At 47.0% G+C, this 22,174-nt stretch overlaps 1 protein-coding gene across 11 annotated transcripts in view; it reads right to left on the bottom strand.

The window, feature by feature from the left end:
* Positions 1–18,433, bottom strand: part of INPP4A (inositol polyphosphate-4-phosphatase type I A) — a 136,614-nt gene extending 118,181 nt beyond the window's left edge. For 3 of the 11 annotated variants that reach the window (XR_013164149.1, XM_077133820.1, XM_077133822.1), the window contains exon 1: positions 18,155–18,279. The gene's annotated coding sequence lies outside the window, so the exon portion shown is untranslated. Of the gene's footprint in view, positions 1–16,469; positions 16,730–17,330; positions 17,421–18,154; positions 18,281–18,375 lie in introns of those variants that run through there. The other 8 variants (XR_013164143.1, XR_013164144.1, XM_077133824.1 and 5 more) reach the window with 6 other exon arrangements.
* Between the last annotated feature and the right edge of the window lie 3,741 nt (positions 18,434–22,174).

Raw genomic sequence — 22,174 nt, 5'->3', positions numbered from 1 at the left:
TTCTAAGCTAACAGACAGATGCCTACTTAACTCCTTCGCTCCTTTCTATTTAAAATAAAATATTTTTACAGTATAAGAAAGTCAAGTGTTTATGTATGTACATATACAGCAAAGAAAATCAAATGAGAGTGTATGTGTGGGACACACATGATAAAACTCTGCCCCTTAAGGAAAAGAAGTTTGAAAACAAAAACACAGAGGTGAATCCACGGAGGATCAAAAGAGAAGCTCTGCTCACTTTCCACGTGGATCCCATTCACGATACTGGGTCTTCACTACACCTGCTGTGCCCACCCCCTCCGGGGGTGTCACTGACCCTTCTGACGGGTTTTCATTCTTAACTGCTGACACAGGTAGAGGGAAAGGAGACAGGAGCTAAAGCAACAGAGAAAGCTGCTGAGACTGAGCCAAGCAGACAAGGAGGAAAGTGTGAGACACGTATCACAAAGACAGAGTGGGAAATAAAGTGTGGGTTTCTATCAAAAAGACCACAGGCAGACAACACCACGTTTGTTCTCTCCTCTCTGTCGAAAGAAAGACCTTAAATTCTGCTCCATTGTAACTTCTCCAAGCCTCCATTCTCTCCACTGTTAACGTGGAATCGCAGGTACCATCATCGGGCTGTCAGAGGATAAGATGAAACTTCTAGACACAGACAGACCAGGACTAGCACTCGGCAAGGTTCCAAGGATGCTGGCAGCCTGTGTTATTACATTCTATGTCAGGGAATGTCACCCCTCTTGCACCAACAGGCCCTGCTGCACAGTGAGGGCTCAAAAGGGCTAGTTTCAAAAACACAAGAAAATGCCAGCACCCCTACCCTCTGCCTGCGGGATGGCAAGACTTACCAGCAACATGCCGAGGACTGACTGGGGTAGGGGCAGCCTGGGCATGGAGCCAGGAAGTCCAGAGAGGTGCACCAAGGAGACCGAGGTCCAAAAGCCAAGCCACCATCCACTCAGAGCTGAGCCAAGACAGGGCAGGCTCAGCGTAGAGAGGTGGGAAGGAGCCTCCGTTCTTGGGAAAGGGGAGCCTCAGCTCTTGGGGAAGGAGAGAGCTGGGACCAGGTCACTCCTTTGGGGCCTTGGAAACCTCACCCCTGTGACCAGCAACTGAGGCAGACCAGAGACAAGCAGCATGAACCAAAGATACCAAAAGATTCATGGAGTACCATGAATTTTCATCAGGTTATTCATAATAAAAGTTACTTAAATATATCCATATTCATATTTCTGGAACTACTTAATCTTCCAGTCCACAACTGTGTAATTATGTTTTGAAAGCCTGTCCTCTAACCCCACCCCAGGGCAGGAAGTACACATTCTGTTTGCTACCTTCCCTTCTGCCTATTAGACCACCTGGTATGTTGGAGACAGTCAACGAGCGCTTGTTATTTCAGTAAGCCCGTGGTTCACAAACCGTCCTATATAGTGTTTCCTCCACATGTAACACAGCCTGTCATGAAAGTCCCCTGCCTTGCTCCTGCGACTTCCCCTTGGCCGGAACCGCCGACTCACAATGAAAGAGGATCCCACACACGAGCCCTGCCCACCCACCTCCGCTGGCCTTCCCACTCATGGGACCCCATCTCATTTTCAACACACCCCCACAAGCTGTTTCGCCATCAACACACAGAGGAGGACAATGAGCTGCCCAGGGCCACCCAGTATGCTAAGCTTGGACTCACTCATCTCCCAGTGCGTCCTGAGCAAGATGCAGTTGTGGCACCTAATCCCTAGCTCTTATTGTCCCAAACCAGCGTAGCAACACAAGAAAATGACAGAGGCTGGTCTGTTCCTTGAAGACCCCTGCCCCAGAGTCCAGGAGTGAGTGGACAGAGCCATGGCCACTCTATGGCCACTCAGCCTGTTCAAGCTCAGCTGCCACACCACAGCCACTGTGGCTGGTCAGTGCTGTCCTCAGAAGGCTGCTGTGGGGATACCATGAACCAAACAGGCACCCTAGAGATGTCCACATCCCATTCCCTAGGACCCACAAATGCTACTTCATGTGGCAAAGACTGCAGATGTGAGTGAGCAGAGGGTCTCAGGATGGGGAGGTTATCCTGGAAAAGCAGTGGAACCGTCATAAGAAGGTGGCAGAGGGAGATTTCAGACCCGGGAGAAGGCAATGCAACAGAGATTGCGGGAGGTAGGCTCACCGAGAGAGGATGCTGTACTACTGGCCTGAGACGGAGAGCTCAGGAACATGCAGCCTCTGGATGCTGAAAGTGCAAGGAATGGATGCTCACCTAGAGCCTCAGGAGGGAGCCTGGCCCTACAGACACCCACTTTTCAGCCCAGTGATACTGATCTCAGACTTCCGGCCTCCAGAGTTGGGAGGGAATAAACTTCTGTTACTTTAAGCCACCACATTTGAGGCAATTTGCTATGGCAACCCAAAACAGGGGGTGAAAAGGAAGTACATAGCTGGCACAAGGCAGGAGCCCAAGAAATCCCAGTCTGTGTAACGCAGTTTCAGCCAGCCTCCAGACTACCACCAATCCTTGCCAGCTGTGTGATAAAAGACCACAAAACTCCTTTATGTGCAGTCTTGACTGATTCAGTCCCTGAAAGAAGAGTTTCCAAGGCTGCACAAAGATTCTCAGCATGTCCTGTAAAAATACAATTTTGCCTTGGCCATTTGTCTCAAACTCCCAGTACGATTAACTAAGATATTTCACCCAGTGCCTTCCTGACGTTTTCAGAGTAGACGTCCTGACCCCAGATATAATGGGCAGTGACCATGGTCACCTTACCTTGAATAAACACAGCCACAAGCTCTGCTTGGCCACAGACCCTACAGGTGCTAAAGAACAGACTGGAGTCGGGATACCCCAACTCTGCCCACAGATGCCAATACACAAGGGCTGGGCTGGGCACATATAAGAGCATATGGCTAACACCTGGTCTCCTAACTGCTTTCCATCTTCTTTTCAAGACAATGGACTCTCCCTCTGCTCTAAAGGCCCTCCTTTCCATGTCTCTGTCCTGGCCCCACATGCCCACTCTGGGTTTTCCTTTTTGAGGGCTGAGTCATGAATGTTGAAACCCACTGCATATAATAATTTCACTTTCTCTCCTGCTCTCAGCCTTTCTTGTGCAGTCTGTAGCCTCAGCTCCCTTTGGGTTCCTGCGAGGATAAGACCCCAGGTCCTTAATGATGTGTACCCATCTGTCTCCCCGGCTGATCTCAGAGGCAGGGCAGTGTTGCCTGAGGTCCTGCCATGGTGATCTAGCCTGGGCAAGACATGGAGACCATCTCTTTGGCTGAGCCAAGCAGTCCTCAGCCACAGAGAGCTCAGGGCGGAGCCTCAAAACCTCAAAGCATGTCAAAAAAAAAAAAAAAAAGAACCAAAGGAGCCTATTCATTTCCTGCGCTGTTGTTCTGGGGGACTACTTGTGCAGGCAGGCCTCCTCCAAATCTACAGCGCAGGCAGGCTGCCGGATTCCACTGCTACCCCCACCCCCAGAGCTGAAGAGGGGACCACTCAAGAGAATTTCTCTGCTTAGCACGCTGTGGCCAAAGTAACATGTTTCTTCCTTTCACATCCACTCCAACTGGGATTAACTGCCAGGGCCATTTCACAGATTAGAATCTAAAGATCATCCACATGACCTCAAAAGTATTTAAGGCAGGAGAGTCCTAAGTGGCAGTAAGGCACTGCAGGGTGTCGCTCCCCAGAGAACCCCCAAACACTGAGGAGAAACTGGCAGAGCCATTCTCCTCAGAACTCCAGAAAACAGTTAATACAAGTGCTGAATCAAAAAAATGTAGCTCACGTGGGACATGACTCCCAGGGGTGTGGACCTTCCTGACAACGTGGAACAGAAATCCTAGAATGATGCTGAGCTGGGACTCAGCATCAAGGGATTGAGAAAATCTTGACCAAAAAGGAGAAGAGCGAAATGAGACAAAATAAAGTGTCAATGGCTGAGGGATTCCAAACAGAGTAGAGAGGTTATCCTGGAGGTTATTCTTACACATTAAATAGATACCACCTTGTTAGTTAAGATGTAATGGAGTGGCTGGAGGGAACTGCCTGAAAATGTAGAGCTGTGTTCCAGTAGCCATGGAAGATGATTGTATAATGATATAGCTTTCACAATGTGACTGTCTGATTGTGAAAACCTTGTGTCTGATGCACCTTTTATCTACCTTATCGACAGACAAGTAAAAATGTAATAAACACAAATAATAGGGGGAACAAATGTTAAAATAAATTTAGTAGATTGAAATGCTAGTGATCAATGAAAGGTAAGAGTAAGGGTACAGTATGTATGAATTTTTTTCTGTTTTCTTTTTATTCCTTTTTCTGAATTCATGCAAATGTTCTAAGAAATGATCATGATGATGAATATACAACTATGTGATGATATTGTGAATTACTGATTACATATGTAGAACAGAATGATCATATGTTAAGAATGTTTGCGTTTGTTGTTATATTTTTTAAAAAATTAAAAAAACTCAATAAAGAACAGAAAAGAAAAAAAAAGAAAATGTAGCTTTAAAAAAGGCGAGAGGGGGCCACAGTGGCTCAGTGGCAGAGTTCTTGCCTGCCATGCCAGCTGGGGTTTGATTCCCTGTGCCTACCCGTGCTGGGGGGTGGGGTAGGCAGGAGACGCTCCTGGTACTCTTGCTGGCCCCTCCACAAGCCCCTCCCCGCATGGTTTGGAGCTGGCCTGCACTGCCACTATGGGTCCCTGTCCCTGTGCCAGACAGCACTCACCCCTGTGCACACACTGGGCTGCCTGTGGGCCAGTCCTGGCCTACCAGGTGGAGCCTGGAACTCTGAACCAAGAAACGCTTCTGTCTTGCACCTCCAGAACATGCCCCGAGGCAGAAGCAGCTCACGGACAGCTAACCTAAGAGATGAAATTCAGAGAACACCCACAGAAAAACAGAGAGAAAGCCAAAGACCAAGAAGTCAGAAGCAGAAGAAATGAAACTCTGGAGAGAAGGACCAGCAGACATCACCTTGTGCCTTGATATCTGACAGAGGGGCCCAAGCTCAGGTCTATCGATGCCTTAATTGGAACATTTTCACAGCCTTAGAACTGCAAATCTGTAAGCTAATAAAACCTCATTGTAAAAGCCAAAGAATAAATAAAATAAAAATAAAGCTGTGCAAGAAGCAATTCAGTCACCGGCCTGGGGCAAAGGACTATCTGCTTTAAGACACAAATACAGCAAGGGAGGGGTGGGTCTCTTCCACAGGGAGTATAGGGGACACTCCAAGTCCTGTAAACAGGGCTACTCCTAAGGCCCCCAGCAGGCACAAACCCAGGACAAGACAGGCCTAGAAAAGACGAAGAGGACCCTGCACTTCACTTTTGCTTTAGGCTGGCCTTCTTGATAGGCAGGTGTTCTAGTTTGCTGCTAGCTGCCAGAATGCAACACACCAGAGGCAGACTGGCTTTTAATAAAAAGGGATTTACTTTGTTAGCTCTTCAGAGGAAAGGCAGCTAACTTTCACCTGAAGTTCTTTCTTACGTGGGAAGGCACAGATGGTCTCTGCTGGCCTTCTATCCAGGCCTCTGGGTTCCAACAACTTTCCCCAGGGTGATTTCTTTCTGCACCTCCAAAGACCTGGGCTGAGCTGCAAGTGCTGAGATGAGGTATGCTGAGCTGCTTGGGCTGTGCTATGTTGAACTCTCTCATTTAAGCACCAGCCAATTAAGTCAAACGTCATTCACTGCAGCAGACACGTCTCCTAGCCGACTGCAGATGTAATCAGCAACAGATGAGGTTCAGGTACCACTGGTTCATGTGCACAGCAAAAGAACTAAGTGCCTTCACCTGGCCAAGTTGACAACTGCATCTAACTACCACAGCAGGCTAAACCCTGAAGGAGACCACCAACCAAAGAAAAGCCAATCTGCAAAGACTGTGAAAGGTGTTTTTTGCATTGGTTTATTTGTTTTTGTTAGGATCTGGCACTCAAGGAAATCTGTCACATCACTAGTGGATACAAACTTAAGGAAAAAACAGCTCAGGAACTAAGTCCCAGAGTTAGCACATTAAAATATTAAAATATACAGTGTGCAGCAAAAGATTATAAGACATAGAAACAGGAAATGATGGCCCATCCAAAGGAACAAGATAAAAATACAGAAACCATGAATGAAGAGGGCTAGACATTGGACCTACCAGGAAAAGACTTTTAAAAAATGATCTTCAATACGCTCATGAAAATAAAGGAACACATGGAGAAAGAATAAAAGGATATCAGGAAAACAATGAATAAACATTATGAATATCTCAATAAAGGGACAGAAATTTTAAAAAGGAACCAAACAGAAATATTGGAGTTAAAGACCACAATAACAGAAATGAAAAATTATCTAGAAGGCTTCAACAGCAGATTGGAACTGGCAGAAGAAAGAATTAGTGAACTTTGTCTTGTCAACGAGACAAGAATAATTAAAATTATTCAAGCTGAGGAGCAGAAAGAAAAAAAAAAAAGAAAAACAGTGAACAGAGCCTAAGAGAGCTGTGGGGTACCATCAAGTAAGCCAAATGCTCATCACAGGAGGAGTTCCAGAAGGAAAAGAAATACAGAAAATGGCAAAAGGACTATTCAAACAAATAATGCAGAAAACTTCCCAAATTTAACAAAAGACATGAATATACAATGAACCCCAACAAGATAAACTCACAGAACCAGAACCAGACACACAGCAGTCAAAATGTCAAATGCCAAGGACAAGGAGCAAGTTCTGGAAGCCACGAGAGAAAGATAGCATATTATGTGCAATTTAGGGCAAATTTCTCATCAGAAATTATGGAACATTTGAAGGGCAGAAAGAAAACAACTGCCAGCCAAGAAAAGCATTATCTAGGATGATATGGAATTAGTTTAAAAGGTCTACGTGTAACTAGAAGGTAATATTTTGACAAAGTATATCTTACAAATAATTATATCTAACCATTAACCACCCTCTACCTCCCAAAACACAAGTTATAGGCCACTGAAATGACTGGGGAGAAGCTTCCAAATGTCACCCAACCCAGTGCTCTCCAGGCAGCCAGAAGCTCAGGCACCAGAGCTCAGATTGACGGGGTCTGCAGCACTTCTAAAAGATAAGACCTTAGGGCTAAACAAACAATGGCCCAACATGCATCAACACGGCACTAGGAACTAACCCAAAGTACCTTCTGGCCGAGGGACAGCGTGTGGCCAGACAAAAGAAAGTGAAACTCTTTTTGTTCCAAAGTGCAATGAGAGCTAAGACACAGTAAGAGGAAGGGCGTTGTGAACGTGCAACACTAACTCAGATGTAAAAAATGCACAATGGCTGTCATGGACACAGAATATCATAGGAAGAATAAGCTGGAAGCACAGAGCATGGTTTCTCCAGGAAGGGGGTAGGAGGCAGACCTTACCAGAAATTCAGCCATACCTTAAAATTTTTGAGCCACAAAAAATGGCTATTCAAAAAAGTTAAATAACATAAAAATTAATAAAGTTGTCACATCTGCCAAATTTGAGGATTCCCACATAGTGACACCAGCACACAGGCACTGCTGAGAGGGGCGAGGCACAGTGCAAGCTGCCATCACCTCTCCACCAGGACATGCCGTGGTCCCTGCTTCCGACCTTCTCTCCCTGCTGCAGTGTATGGCCCAGTGAAGTCCACGTTCCAAGTCCAGGGTGCAGAACCACAGAGTTGGATTGCAGACCAGCAGAACCAGAATGCCCAGCCCCACAGCCTCTCATTCCTAGAGCACTCTGGTGCCAGGCTGAACTCTGCTTTTGTCTGCTCTGCACCACCGGGTGGGAGACGCTCGGACGTGCACAAGGCAAGGGTAGGCCTGGGAAGCTGCCACCTCAGCTGCTTCCCTGCAAGGAAGAGTACCGCAATGCCACACATTGCTTCTAGGAACGCATCTTTCTGGTGGTTTTCACACCCCAACCTTCCTGCCTCCTCAGTGTTTCACAGATAGCTTTGCGGGTCACAGAATATACCACCCAAGCACTGAGTTTCACTTTTATCGCTTCGCCACTACCAACGCGTGTTTGGCATTTCGTCCAGGCTGCGTCAGGACCCCATCGCAAGCAGGGTCCAGTGAGCGGCAGAGCCCACCCTGCAAGGGCAAACCCAAGCAGGAAGGAGGAGGCCCCATCGTGACTTGCAAGCCTCCCAACCACATAATTAGAGCACAGGAATGGTTACAAGTACTACTAGTATCGGAGGGCAGCTTCCCACAAACCATTAACATGACTATAGAATTATACTTGTCATTTAAAATAATAATGATGATAAAAGTAAAACAATTAAAAAGTTTACAAGAAGCCTGAAGACCCTCCAGTGGGGAAGGAAGCCTCAAACCCTGAGAAGGGGCAGAAAGGCCCCAAGCCCCTGGATGACCTGCCCCACCACTGCTGGCCTTCCCCCAGCTCAAGCAGTGGCTCTCCCTTACCACATAACTTGCCGTTCCACGAAGCCCAGTATGCCAGTTTGAAACTGTGTACCCAAAAAAGCCATGCTTTTTAATCTTCCTTCAATATTGCTGAGTGGGATCTTTTTTATTGTTTCTATGGAGATGTGTCTCAACCCATTCAAGGTTGAGACCTTTTAAGAGGGAACCATTTTGGAAAAAACTTCAGTGCCGACAGAGACCACACAGCCAGACAACTTTGGAAATGAAAAGGAAAATGCCCCATGGGAGCTTCATGAAACTGGGAAAGAAAGCTAGCAGATGTACCCATGTGCCTTCCCAGCTGAGAGGGAAAGCCGGAACATCATCAGCCAACGTTTTTCTAGAGGTAAGGCATTTTTCTCTGGGTGCCTTAATATGGTCACTTTCATAGCCTTAGAACTGTAAACTTGCAACTTAATAAATTCCCTTTTTAAAAACCATTTCATTTCTGGTATACTGCATTCTGGAAGCTTTTGCAAACTAAAATACCCTGGGAGGTCCCCAAAACCCACGAGTGGAGGAGTCATATCTCCCTCCTACCAAGTTTCTCTCTACCTTTCAGGATCATACCACCACACCTACAATCCTATGTATCTGCAAAAATTACTTTTCTAAATTGATTCAATTTAAAAAGCAAAATATCCCCCTGAGGGGTGGTCCTTTCTGACCCCAGAGAAGCAGAAGCAGCCCCCTACTTTCAGCTGGCTCAACAAGGGGGCTTGCACATGAGGACACATGTGGTACTGGAAGCGGGTAGACAGCAGGGTGTAGCAGGCTGACAGTTTTGGTGTCTCCCTGACACCAAACTGGGGCGACAGCTATTCCACAGCTCTGGTCTCAGCTCCCTCATAACTTCACTGAGCCCCAACCTGACCTTGAGGAAGCAGCCACCTCCCCAAGAGAGGCTGAATCTTTGTTCTGCTCCTTTCAACAGTGATATGGCCCCTTGGTTTAGGCGTTTGCTCGACAATCATTATATACCTATTTTATGCCAGGCACTGTGGGCTGCACTGGGGAGACAAAGAAAGCTGAGCTACTGTTCTGCCCCGAGGGAACAGAGGATACCACAGAAGCGTGGCAGTCCTAAGGCAGGTCCTCAAGGAACCCCACAACCATTACACTTGTGAATGCTTCGGGGACAGAGCATCCCCTGTGAACCAGGGTCAAGCTAAACTGGACATCGTAGGCAGATTCTCCAAGCCCTAAAGGATTTACTGAGTGAACCCCAAGGAGGAGAAGGTACGAGGCCCCGTAAGAGGTCCTGCGCCTGGGCAGAGGCACATCGGCTACTCAGTTCCCTGCACGCCAGTCCTTTGGACAAGCGGCTGCGGTGGGTGTAACCCCCGTTCTGGCTGCCCACCCTACTTCTTCCTCTCAGAGAGAGTTTCTGAACTTCTTAGGGGAACTGTCCCCCACCCTCAGGCCACTCAGTTAAAGTCAGGCAGGAACCTTCAGTTTCAGGGCCTGCAAGCGGGGGACAGTGTCCATCTCTCAGGCATGGTGGGCCTCATGACTGAGGGGGCCAGGGCCCATGGGGCACAGCTTGGCCTCCTGCTAAACGCGTCAATGGTAGAGGGCAACAGACTTACCGACTCCCACCCACTATGGCCTCCGTGAGATTCATGAGCCAAACATGAAAAAAATAACTTACGTTTTTATTGAGAAAGAATCAGCTAGTAAAACAACCTGCAAGACAGTCACCAACTCCAACTCATGGCAGCATCGGTCACTACTGGCACACAAGGACATGGGTGGACTCGTTTCTGGCCTGCCAGGGGCCACTCCCAGGGGAAGGAAAGCAACACTTTCCTTTTGATGAGTCTTGCCATTTTTAATTGTGAAATTAGTTTACAGAGAAATGTTTATTACAGATTAGTGCTTTTCATCATTAGCCTGGGAAATACAATCAGAATTTGTTAATTCAGAGACATAAGCTCAAGAATCTCTACAAAGATTCTTAAATACATGAACACTTAGCTTGTCAAATAATTAAAAGTTGACTCTCAAGAGATGGAAAGACCCTCCTCTCTCCAGTGAAATCATTAAAAAAAAAAAAAACCTACATTAACCAAGGGTTAAAAGGTTTCAAATAGAGTCAAGAGGCCATTCTGGAGGCTACTATCATACAAGCTTCAGCTAGATATTGCTAATTGCTACAGTATGCCAAGCCCCAACCAATAGGATTTCTGAAAACCCTAAAGACTATCCAGGACTCTATCTGAGATTCTACAGAAGTTTCAATCACTAACTTTATTTTTCAGAAACCTATAACATTCAGAAGGTTTCTAGGCCAAATGGGCCCTGAAAACCAGAGTTACCAATCTCTGCAAGAGCATAAACCAGTTGCATCCCCCTACCCCATAATGTCAACGGCCCTTCTCAACATGAAGAAGCTAGAATGGTCATTGCCCAAATATTCCTAAAGATTGGGAGAAGGAGAAGTTATAACAGAGAAGATAGGATTTAACGTTTGAGTATGAAGACTGAATCATAATACTGATATTTTTATTTTAGTCTCCAGTGTTTTAGAGCAGCTAGAAGGAAATACCTGAAATTGTGGATCTGCAACTCATACTTTGAAATTTGTTCTATAACTACTTCTTAAAATGTACTTTGAAATTTATCACTTTTTCGTATATATGTCATATTTCACAATTTTAAAAATGTTAAAAAATAATTTAAAAACCACACATTTCAAAAGTAATGCTCAGGAGACATTTATCTTGGGTGATTGCTGGTCAAGGGCCAACTATGCACACTCCTGAGGGAAGAAGGGCTCAGGTAGCACCTGCTGGGCTTCAAGGACAAAGACATGTGCATGAAGAACTTAAAAGCTTTTAGCAAGGGCAGCACCCCCAAAATACATTTATAACTTCTCAAGGACACAGAGTGAGGGATGGCACTCCTGGTTAAATCCATTTGAAGCACTTTCTTTCTCTCTTTCTACAAGTTTGTGTTTTAACTTATTAACTTTAAATCCATGTCCCCTTTTTCCAACAGGTCAGAAATGGTAAACAGGACGTAAAACTTCCGATCAAAATTAGGATAAAACCAGCTTATAGGGCTAGGTGAAGACGATGGAGAAGGATGTTTTGCTGCTGGAAAGGAGAAAGATAGTCCAGACCTGATCCAGAAGACAACTGTGAATAAACAAGCAGGGGAAGCACATTGGAGTAAAGGAGTCTCCATCAGACCACTGGAAAGTGTTGAAGATTTGGACTTCAAATGCATCCTGCAGCTATCCTGGGGAACTGTGCTAAGGACCTCAGGAGGGATGTGGGAGTAGGGGGCAGGTTGGAAGAGCCGGGGAAAGGCAGAAGCTCTCTGGGACCAGGAAGAGTTTGGTCCGCACAGCATGAGTAGCTTCATCCTCAATGCCCACTAAGGTGTTTCTTCTACTCTAGAAAGCTCTTGCTGAATCACTGCAGAGGGAGAAAGTGTCAAAGAATACGGAAGCAGGAGTTTGATCTTCATGGCCAATAACTAAAGCAGCACTTCCCTAAATAAATTCTGGATGTGTGCATGTGTGTGTGTGTGTCTCGCACCAATCCCAACTAAACCAAGAACACCCAACATCATATCCAAGGCGGTCCTTAGGCACCATCGATGCCCCGTTCCACTGTCAGAGAGGGGCACTAGGAGGGAGAAACGAGGGGGCTCCCCCTCTCCAGATGAGGAAATGGGAGAGTGGAAATCAGTGATTCCACCAAGTCACTGGCAAGTTGGGGGCCCTTTGTTTCCACCTGAGTCCACAACCAGTATGTTCCCCTCCTCCTTCCCCTCTCCCAAAACAGAGTAGTAACAATACGTGCAAGATTCCAGAGTGTCTCCACATTTCTTGGCACCGAATCCCATCCTAACTGGTTTCTGTCAATCACCCCATTTTAATGAGCATTTGATTACCAACCAATTATGTGTTCACTCTGTTTAACATCTGTATAAGCAGAATGCAATCAAAGCAGTGAAAATAATGAATATTCCTCCTATGTGATCAAAAGTTTTTAAAAAAAAAGTGTCAGAAGATGTGGCTGAGCCAGTGCCAATCTGGCTGAAAGTTTCTAGAACACAACCCTTCCCACCTCCCTTTTCTGAGACATTTCCCCTCTGAAGTGCCCTGAGCAGGTGTCATAAAGGGGATGTCCCCTAAGCCTTTCAAAAGCATTTTAAAAACAGGGTCAGGGCCGAGTGATGGTGGCCCAGCAGGCAAAATCCTCACCTGCCATGCCAGAGACCTGGGTTCAATTTCCAGTCCCTGCCCATGACCCTGCCCCCCAAAAACAAACAGTGTCACTGTGGGGAAAACAGACAGAGATGCCAAGAAGACTGCAACGCTGAGAAGGGGACACGTGACCCTCGAAAAGGGCTCCAGTAAGTCATAATGTCCCCCTCAGCACTGTGCACTGCTAGCACACTGCAGCCCAGAGCTCTCCACTCACATTATTTCATCCTTACAACAATATTATACCTGGCCTTCCCCCACTTTACAGGGGAGAAGGTTGATGCGGGTGCATGTACAGCACTTTTTCTTCCCACTATTCTACATGCCCCCAAAACAAACTAAAGCCCGAGCTGAAGAGCCCAAGGCCAGCCCAAAAGACTGAGGAGTTTAAGGGGAAGGGCTGGCTTCCAACAAGGAGGAGCTCTCTCTTTCTCTGTAGGCAGATACATACCAACCCACCCTGTACAGAAGTGGAGTGTGCAGGAGCCCAGAGTTAAGTTTAAATCAACCCACTCCATGCCATGGTCTCTCATCCCGGAGGGCCTGCTAAGGACGCGCCATCATCCAGAGGGTCTGGCCCAGGCCAGCAACTCCCACAGACAGAAAACCTATCAGAGCAAGAACAGAAAGTTTAGAACTTGTCTACAGCCGCCTCCACAGGCACAAGCTCTCACGACCACCACCCTCCCGCTCCCACAGGAGCACACCACTGAATGGCCCCTCTCTCCCTTTTGGGCTCCATCTATGGGGGTCGCACACTCCCAGAGTTCTGATGAGAGCCAGGGATCCACTGCCCAGAAAAAGGCCAGGGTGTCACCACATCCTCCTGACTGCCCTCCTCACTTCAGAACGTGCACTCCCCTAGGGTGTGACACACCTGACCACAAACACAGCAAGGAACATTCACACTGGGACGATACCCAACACACGCCCTGGAAACAACTGAATCATGCACAAGGATTGGAAGGGTGATGGCCCCCAAAGATGCAACTGCATGGCTCCTATTTTTTTCCCCTCTTTTCCTTTTAAAGCTGGTCACAATCTCAAACTCATGACCCACTGCAGTTCAAAAAACCACATCCTGGACCCACCCTTCTTCCACCTGTCTCCTTCCTCAGTAATTATCCTTAACATGGCAAGAGCTCAGGCCCTAAACACCACTTTTATGTATTAAGATTTACCTTGAAGGCCTTGTAAAGCCAAGAAAATCTAAGAATACATCAGCGGCTAGTTCCAAGGAAAATGTGGGAGCAGTGGGCTATTTTGATCTCACAAATTACACTGTTGAGGTATCTACCTATTCTGCTTCACCCAAACATAAAGTGAGGGTCATACTTGATGACCTCTGCTCACTGTGGGGGTCAGGGGTGGCCCCGTATTCCCAGTCGCTCACCCCTTCCCTCCCTGCTGAACAGAGCTTCCAGGGACTTCACCAGGTGAACTACCCTGAACAGACTCCAAAGTGAAAGGCCCCCAGAAGGGCAACTACAGGGAAAGGGGGCCATGGACTGGCTCCAGAGCCATACGGGCTGGCTGGTGACATGGGCCAGGCAGCCTCAATAGGACAGGGGGAGGTGTGTGCAGGGGCCATGGGCATGGGCACAGGGGGTCACGGCCCTCAAGCCCCAGCTGGATTATGAAGAAAGGAATGGTTTACAGATTAAACCCACCTTGAAAAGACTGATCTAAACCAAGTTCCTGGCCAACCACATGCTCTATACGTGAGCTCATCCTCCGGCTCAACACAGGATGGGTTAACTCACTGCACCCCCAGCAAACCCACAGGGTTGCTATGATCAGCAGCTCAGTCCTGCAGATGGAAGACTAAGCTACTTGCCCAAAGTCACACAGCCAAGGAGATGGGGACTCCTGGGGAGTCCAACTCCAGCACCCACAGTAGTTTCAAGTTTTGAAAGGGGCATATACTCAGCAAACAGGATTGAGTAAAAGAAGTTCCTTATTTATAAAGCAAAATACTGAAAATAAAATTGTTGGTGCTGGGGACTCAAGAATAATTAATTTTCACCTGAATATTTCTATCTAACGTAAAGCCCTTTCTTTACAAGTCTATAAAGGAAGCCATGCGATGCCCTGGGGATGGCACTAGGTTCAGGTGGCTCTGACTCTGAATCCCGACTCAGCCTCCCACAAGCTCCTCACCAGAACTTCCTCATCACCCTCACAGCTTACCCTCCACCCTCCTCCCAGAGCCCTGCTGAGGAGTCATACAGAGATGTGCCCCAGATCTTGGGTTTTAAATACCATTTGCCACAAAAAGGAGCCAGGATTCTTTAGAGAAATGACTAGGACAGGGTTGGGGCCAGGAAAGTACAAGCTGAGTCTTGAACATTATGTGCCACAAAGTGGTGTTCAGAGAAGGAGGGGGACACATCAAAAGGACATCAGAACCAGTTCGAAGGGGCTCTCACTGGCCCAAACTGGGACAATCTGAGCAAGAAGATGAATAATAAGAGTAATACACAGGTGTGGAAAGCAAGAAATCAGAAGCCCAGAGACACAAATTCAAAAATATGTGAACAAGGGGGAAAGAAAAGTTCTTCCTTTGCTTAAAGTTCCAATTAATCAATGTAAATGGAAAAAAGGAATTAAAAAATCACCATTTGGCAACTATCAATAATAACTGATACAGGTAAGAAGCGCCTGTGGATTCTAAAGCTAGTAGATGAAAGTACTGGGAGGACTGCGTATTTACCTAGTCTCAAAGTATCTTCCTACAAGATATGGCATAATTACAGAGAGAAAAGGGTTGCTTTGTAGTGAGGAAACCAAGCAGGCCTCCCCTTGATTGAATACTCAAACAACAGGGCCACCAAAGGGACTGATGGACAGTAGGTCCACAGCAAGTCACCTCTGTGTGCTCCCGCCAGATTCACAGAACCTCAAGCTAATCAGAAGGAACCAAAATTGAGGGTTAGCCTACAAAATAGCAAGCAATAGTCTTCGCAAACATCAATGTTATGAAATACAAAGGAAGACTCAGAAATTATTCCAGGTTATAGGAGACCAAAGACATAAGACAACTCAATACAATTTACAATCTTACAATTTATTTTGCTATAAAGGACATTATTGGAGCAACTGGCAAAATCTGAGTAAGGGATGTGAAGATTAGATAACAACAGCATATCAATGTCAATTTCCTGATGTTACTATTGTATGGTGCTTCTGTAAGAGAATCCCCTGGTTTTCAGGAAATACACGGTGAAGTATTGGGAGGTCAAGAGGCTTCAAGTCTACAACTTAATCTTTAAACAGCTGAGAAAAAAGTAACCACACACATACAGATGTGTGAACACTAGACAAAGATAAAGCAAATGGAGCTAAATGCCAAGGTTTGGGGAATCTGGGAATTTTAAAAATCATTCTTGCCACTTTCCTGTGAGACTATAATCATATCAAAAAAAATTTTAAGAGAGCAAGGTATGCCAACATACAGAAATGTAAGTAAGTACCTGGGACTAGGTTCATGACGGCATTTCCCTAAAAGCACAGAGACAAAATGCAGCAGCCCTGCTGCAAAGGTCTTCCCAGAACTTGCCCTCCTACAGAAAGCTTCAGTGCCAGGAAAGGAAATAAACTGCATTGAAGGCTCCCTCAAGACCAGCTCATTGACCAGTTCACTAAAAAGGCAACAATACAAGCCAGGAGTCTTTCCTAGATTTGTGCTATTTTTTTTCCCTTGGTGAAAGCCAAAGGATCCTGACACTACAAGCTGCTGCTGATGCTACGGAAACTTTCCTACATAGGTAAATTAAAAAGGACTTTTTCATAGGAAACCAAAATAAGCTTGGTCCAAACTCACCCTCTCCACTCTGCCTCACTGATTTCTTCAGATAAGCCATGGCAGTGGGAATTAGGGGTTGCTTGGTTTCGCAGTGAACTTCCGTTCTGTTCTTCCATTCTGTGGGGCATTCCCAGAGATGCTGGCTGAGAATGACCCCAAGTGGGCATCCAGCTAAGGAGACTCTCAGGAACAACAGTTCTGACAAAACACATCCCATTTCACTGTTGTTTTATGGTTTACCAGAAGCTCTCAGGTATACTGTTTTATCTCATCCTTTCCTTGAAGAGATTAAAGAAGAAAACACCCTAACATTCAGTTGGACAGCAACACTACAAAATACCCAGTTTCTGGAAAGTGGGATAAACTACAGCCTCTGCTCGCAGCTTCAAATCTAGTGCACCTGAACAGGTAATGCTCTGCGCCAACACGCGCAAAGGAAAAGGAGACAGGTAAAAAAAAAAAAAAAAGTGCAGGTAAAGCACGGCCGCTGAGCGCCGCAGAACTACAGCCCTCCTTCCTCTGAATTAGTCGCGCATCACTCCCGTAAACCCTGTTCTGGGGCCCAGCCCGCCCAGCAATTTTGGCTGGTTGCTTATGGAGAACCATGTAAAAACCTGGAAGTGTGCTTCCAGGACCCCGCAGGGCCTGTGGGTCTCCATTCAGGCGCAACACCGGCCCTCGGACAGGACGGCCAGGCCGACCCGCTCCAGGGGCCTGTCCTGCATCTTTCTCCAAAGAAACCCAAGCACTGCCTCTTCCAGAGGTGAACATTTCCGCCAAGAACCCCCAAAACGAAGGCCCTGGCCGGGACTCCAAAACAAATCACTATTCAAGAAATCCTGTTTTCCACCAAAGACCTGAGGGGGTCTCTCACACAACCTGGCCGTTACTCTACGGGCGGGTACCACAGACCCTTCCGTCGGAGGCAGCGCGCAGGGCCAGGCTGGCAGCCGGGCGGCCCCGACCCTTCCCCGACGCCAGGCCCCCGCCGGCTGCCAGCGCGCGGACCCGGACAGGGGTCCCCGCCACATCCCACCCCTTGGTGTCGCGGGCCTGAGGGGCGGGGGTCCAACCGAACCCCCGCGGGCAGCCCCCCCGCGACGGCACGCGTTCGGTCACCGAGTCAAGCCCAGAAGAGGCGCTTCGCGACGGCCTGCACCGGCTCCTCAGCCGGGGTGGGGGTGGGGGTGGGAAACGACCCCTGCCCTGTGGTGACGGCCACGCCGGGGCGGGAGGGGGCACCATATGTAATGTCAGGGGGCAGGCGACCCGCGGCACGGTGGCCGCCCAGGCTCTCGCCCACAAAGGCCGGGATGCCTCTTGACAGTCGGCGAATTTCGGACTCCCACGGCCTACACGTCCGCGGCTGGTTTTCCAAGAGAAGCCACGGGTGCCGCGAGCCTCTCAGGCCCCCGCCGGCGGACGGGCGGGGCCGCGAAGGAATACAATCTACGGCACCGCGCGGGGAGCAAGGCCGCGGCCGGCTGAGGACCGGCGGGAGGGCGACCGAGAGGCCGCGCCAGGCCGCGCGCTGAGGGCCGGGGGGACCATGCACCTCAGGAGCGCCGCCAGGCTGGGCGATCGCCATGACAACGGCGCGCGCCGCCCGCGGCCGGCCCCGCAGGGCCCGAGGCCGCGCGCGCCCCCGGTGCCGGCGCCCGCGCCCGCGCCCACCCCGACCCGGCCCGGCCCGGCCCGCCTACCTGCAGCGCCGGGCCCGCGGCGCCCACCGCCCGGCTGCCCGCGTCCCTCGTCCTCCGTCCTCCGTCCTCCGCCCTCGGCCCTCGGGCCGCCGTGCGCCCGCAGCAGCAGCGCCGCCGCCTGGTCGAGGGGCCGCGCGCTGCGGCCCCGGCTTCGGGTCCCGTTCCTCCGACCCGGCCCGCGGCGCCCGCCCCGCCGCCCACCCACCCTCCCACCCACCTACCTAGCAGCAGCCACGATCCACCAGACCGCAGCTCTACCGACCCCGACCCCGCCCGAGCCCGCCCCGCGGCGCATGCGCGCGCGTCCAACCCCGCCCCCCCGGGCGGAGCCACCTCCCCCGGGGCACAGGCCGGGGGGCGGAGCTGAGGCAGAGGGCGGAGCCTGATCCACCTCCCCAGGGCGCGGATCAGTAGCTTATTCTTCCCCAAAATTCGGTTTCCATATGAACAAACTAGTCGGAAATTTGGGGACAAAATTTCACTTGAATATGATTTTAAATCACATCTGGGCTTTAGCAAGGTATAAATACTGGACAATATAAACATTTCACTTATCTTTGACTCTTTATTTGTTATCACGGGGAAAAAACTTTAAAAAATTCTTAAATGAAAACTGTTTTAACCCAATAAACTAGAAAAACTTCTTAGAGTTCATATCCCTCAGGTATGAAAGCAATTAAGCACTTATAATTTGCTTTAAAAAAGTTATTAATGTGCTAGAAATAGAAATTAAACAAGAACTCCCTGAACTCATTTATAATTGGGTCTGAACCTCCCAAAGTTACCAAAAACAGAAAGCAGACAAAAATTCAAAATTAAAATGAATAAGTATAAAACTTTAAATTTTATTTATTTTCTGCTTTTATATTTTGTTTCTTTTGAAAAGTAATTTATTACCAAAATACATTTTACTATCTTTTCAAATAAATGGAAGACTATATTGACAGAACTTTGACTAGAATAAAATTAAAGCTGGGTTGGAGTCTCTGTGCCTGGCCATACAGAAAAAAAAAAGAGGCAAATAAATCAAAGTTCCATAAATGCAAAATTTTTTACATTTTTATATTTATATTACATTATGTTTATATATACTTATATTTGTATTTTATTTTCTATACATAGAGTGACCACCATATTCTGGTTTGCCCAGGACAGTCCCAGTTTTCACCTATTTTTTCCAGCAAAATTATTAATAGAGCCCCCTTTCACTCCCAAAAGTGTTTCTCTTCAGACAATACATTTCATGACCATGCTAGCTATAAGCAAGCCAAGAGTTTTTAAACCATTAGATTTAAACAAAGATGCAAACTTAAATTTCCACACATTTGAAACTAGACCTCAGTCTAGTTTCAAATTTTCACTTATTTAGTCCATTAACAAACACTGAGTGAGGATCAGACTTCCAATAACAGTTATCACTTTTCTGTGTAATACTGGGTAACCTTAAAAATTTTATTATGCTTTTCAGCATAGCAAGGACTTGGGCTACAATTCTACTTTAGAGTGAAAATTATCAAGGGAAAAGGGAACCAAATTTGTAGTATAGTACTATGCATTCACCGAACATTACAAGGTAAGAGAAAGATCTATTCCAGAAGTTTCCAAGAAGACAGAAGCCCTTCAGAGGTTTTCAACAGGGGATCCAAAACCTGTACCCTCCCCAAACTTGCTAGAAATGCATATTATCAAGTCCCACCCAGGCCTGCCAAAACAGAACCTCAGGGTGGGGCCAAGCAATGTGTTTCCTCAAGCCCTCCAGGGAATTCTGATGCCCCAACTGGTTTAATCTATATCAATCATTAGTCTGATTGATGTGACCTATATACAATAATTAAGAGCTAAGCAGTTTTATCTCGGGGACTAGACTCATCCTACCTGAAAACTTCTCTTCTGACCATTGATCATAATGTGTATCCGTGTATACAGAGCTCCCAAAAAACCCCATCCTCAAAGAGTTGTCACTATTTGAACTGTTTGCGGCTTCCTGGAACAGCTCCATTCTCAGGACTTGTCTTTAATTGTCAGCTTGTTCTGTCCAAGCAGCCCTATCTCCTGGGCATTTTTGAAAATAGTCCACAGCAGCTGTTTAACATTACAAATGCCTGAGTTGGTAACACCAGTTGGAGGGAATAAGGGGCTGACCAAAAAAAACCTTAAAAGGAAAAAATCTAAGGACTGAGATGTCCACAAGGCTTTGCATCAATCCTACATGTTTCTAGGAATCTACAATGCTCCTGTGAGCACAGCTGTGTGCTGACCCAGGGGAGACCTCAGACACCCTGGTTTCCCACCTCTGGTTTGAGCCTCTAAGCAGCTAGGAAGTGAAAGCTAAGGCAGAGTAATCAGCTGTGTGCCTGAGTTTGAGGGCACACCCCCCCTATGCACACGAAAAGAGGCTCTCAGAAAAGACAGACGGCCTGGTTCTGACCATGTAAGGAAATCTCCATAAAATCCTTAGTGAACCATTAAGCTACAAACAACAAAGAATGAGGACTTTACAAAGTGAGTCCAGGGAGTCACTAAACAAGCAAAAAGCAATAACAAAAGATATCAACAACAAACGCTGAGGGAGAGGGAAGTAGAATTTCTAGAGTTGCCAAATTATGTTATTTTCAATGTCCAGTTTTCAAGAAAAAAAATTGCAAGACACACACAAAAAAGGGAAGTACACAGGCTAAAATGCAGTAGTAGGTTGTCACTGACGAAGCACAAATGTTGGACTGCTAGGCAAAGACTTAACCAGCTATGCAAATATTTTCAAGGAACAAAAGGAAATCATGTCTAAAGAATCATGGTGAAAGGTTTTAAGATATGAGGTATTTGAGAGAAAGGAAAGTAGACGAAAGGATTGCAAATGAGTATGCTTTATTGGTCTTGCTCCCGGGTAGAGCTCACCGAACCCAAGAGGAAGTGAGGTGAGGCTGCGCACGGGCTTTGGCGAGTGGAGTTTTTAAGGGCAGGGGTTAGGTGATGACATGAAAGGGGCAGCACATTAAACAAAGGATTATTATGCTAGTGGGTTGAGCAGTGGGTGGTTAGATGTCCGTGAACAGATGTTTGCTGCGCAAAGACCTTGATTGTAGCGGTTCATCTCCCGTTCCTGAGTGACGTCATGATTCCAGCCATAGAGCCCTTCCTTATTCCCCCGACCTAACACATAGGTATCGACAGCCCCTTCCAACATGAAAAAGTTAGAATGGACATAGCCCATATACCCCTAAAGAGTGGGAAAAAGATCAGAGGAGTTATACAGAGAAGGTAGGGCTTAACAAATAAGTGTGATTGCTGAAACCTTATAATGATGTTTCTTTTAGTAGAATTGATTAAAAATAAGACATTATCCAGTGATTTGATGTCTACAAAAGACTAACTTTAGATGGAAAGACACAAATAGGTTTTGTTTGCTAGCTGCCAGAATGCGATATACCAGAAAAGGAATGACTTTTAAAACGGGGAATTTAGTAAGTTGCAAGTTAACCAAAGTTTTAAGGTTGTGGAAATCTCCCAAACAAAGCAAGTCTATAGAAATGTCCAATCTAAGGCATCCAAAAAAAGGTATCTTAATTCAAGAAGGCTGATGAAGTTCAGGGTTTCTCTCTCAAGTGAAAAGGCACATGGCAAACACAGTCAGGGCTTCTCTCTCAGTGTCATCTGCTAGCTTCCTCTCCATCTCCCCAGGAGGCATTTTCCTTCTTCATGTCTAAAAGTCACTGGCTGGTGGACTTTCTGCTTTGTGGTTCTGGGGCATTTTCTGTTGTGGCTTGCTTGTGGATCTGTCGTTCTTCTCTGCTCTCTCCGAATCTCCTGCTTTTTCCAAAATGTTTATGCTTTTGTAAGATTCCAGTAAAGTAATTAAGAGCCACCTGGAATGGGCGGAGACACAGCTCCACCTAATCCAGTTTAACACCCACTTTTGAGTGAGTCACACCTCCATGGAGATAATCTAATTAAAGTTTCCAACATTCAGTACTGAATAGGGATTAGAAGTAACTGCTGCCTTTACAAAATGGAATTAGGATT

The sequence above is a fragment of the Tamandua tetradactyla genome, chromosome 17 (genome assembly GCF_023851605.1).
Source record: "Tamandua tetradactyla isolate mTamTet1 chromosome 17, mTamTet1.pri, whole genome shotgun sequence".
Classification (NCBI taxonomy): Eukaryota; Metazoa; Chordata; class Mammalia; order Pilosa; family Myrmecophagidae; genus Tamandua; species Tamandua tetradactyla.
This window is presented reverse-complemented; position numbering and strand designations above follow the sequence as displayed.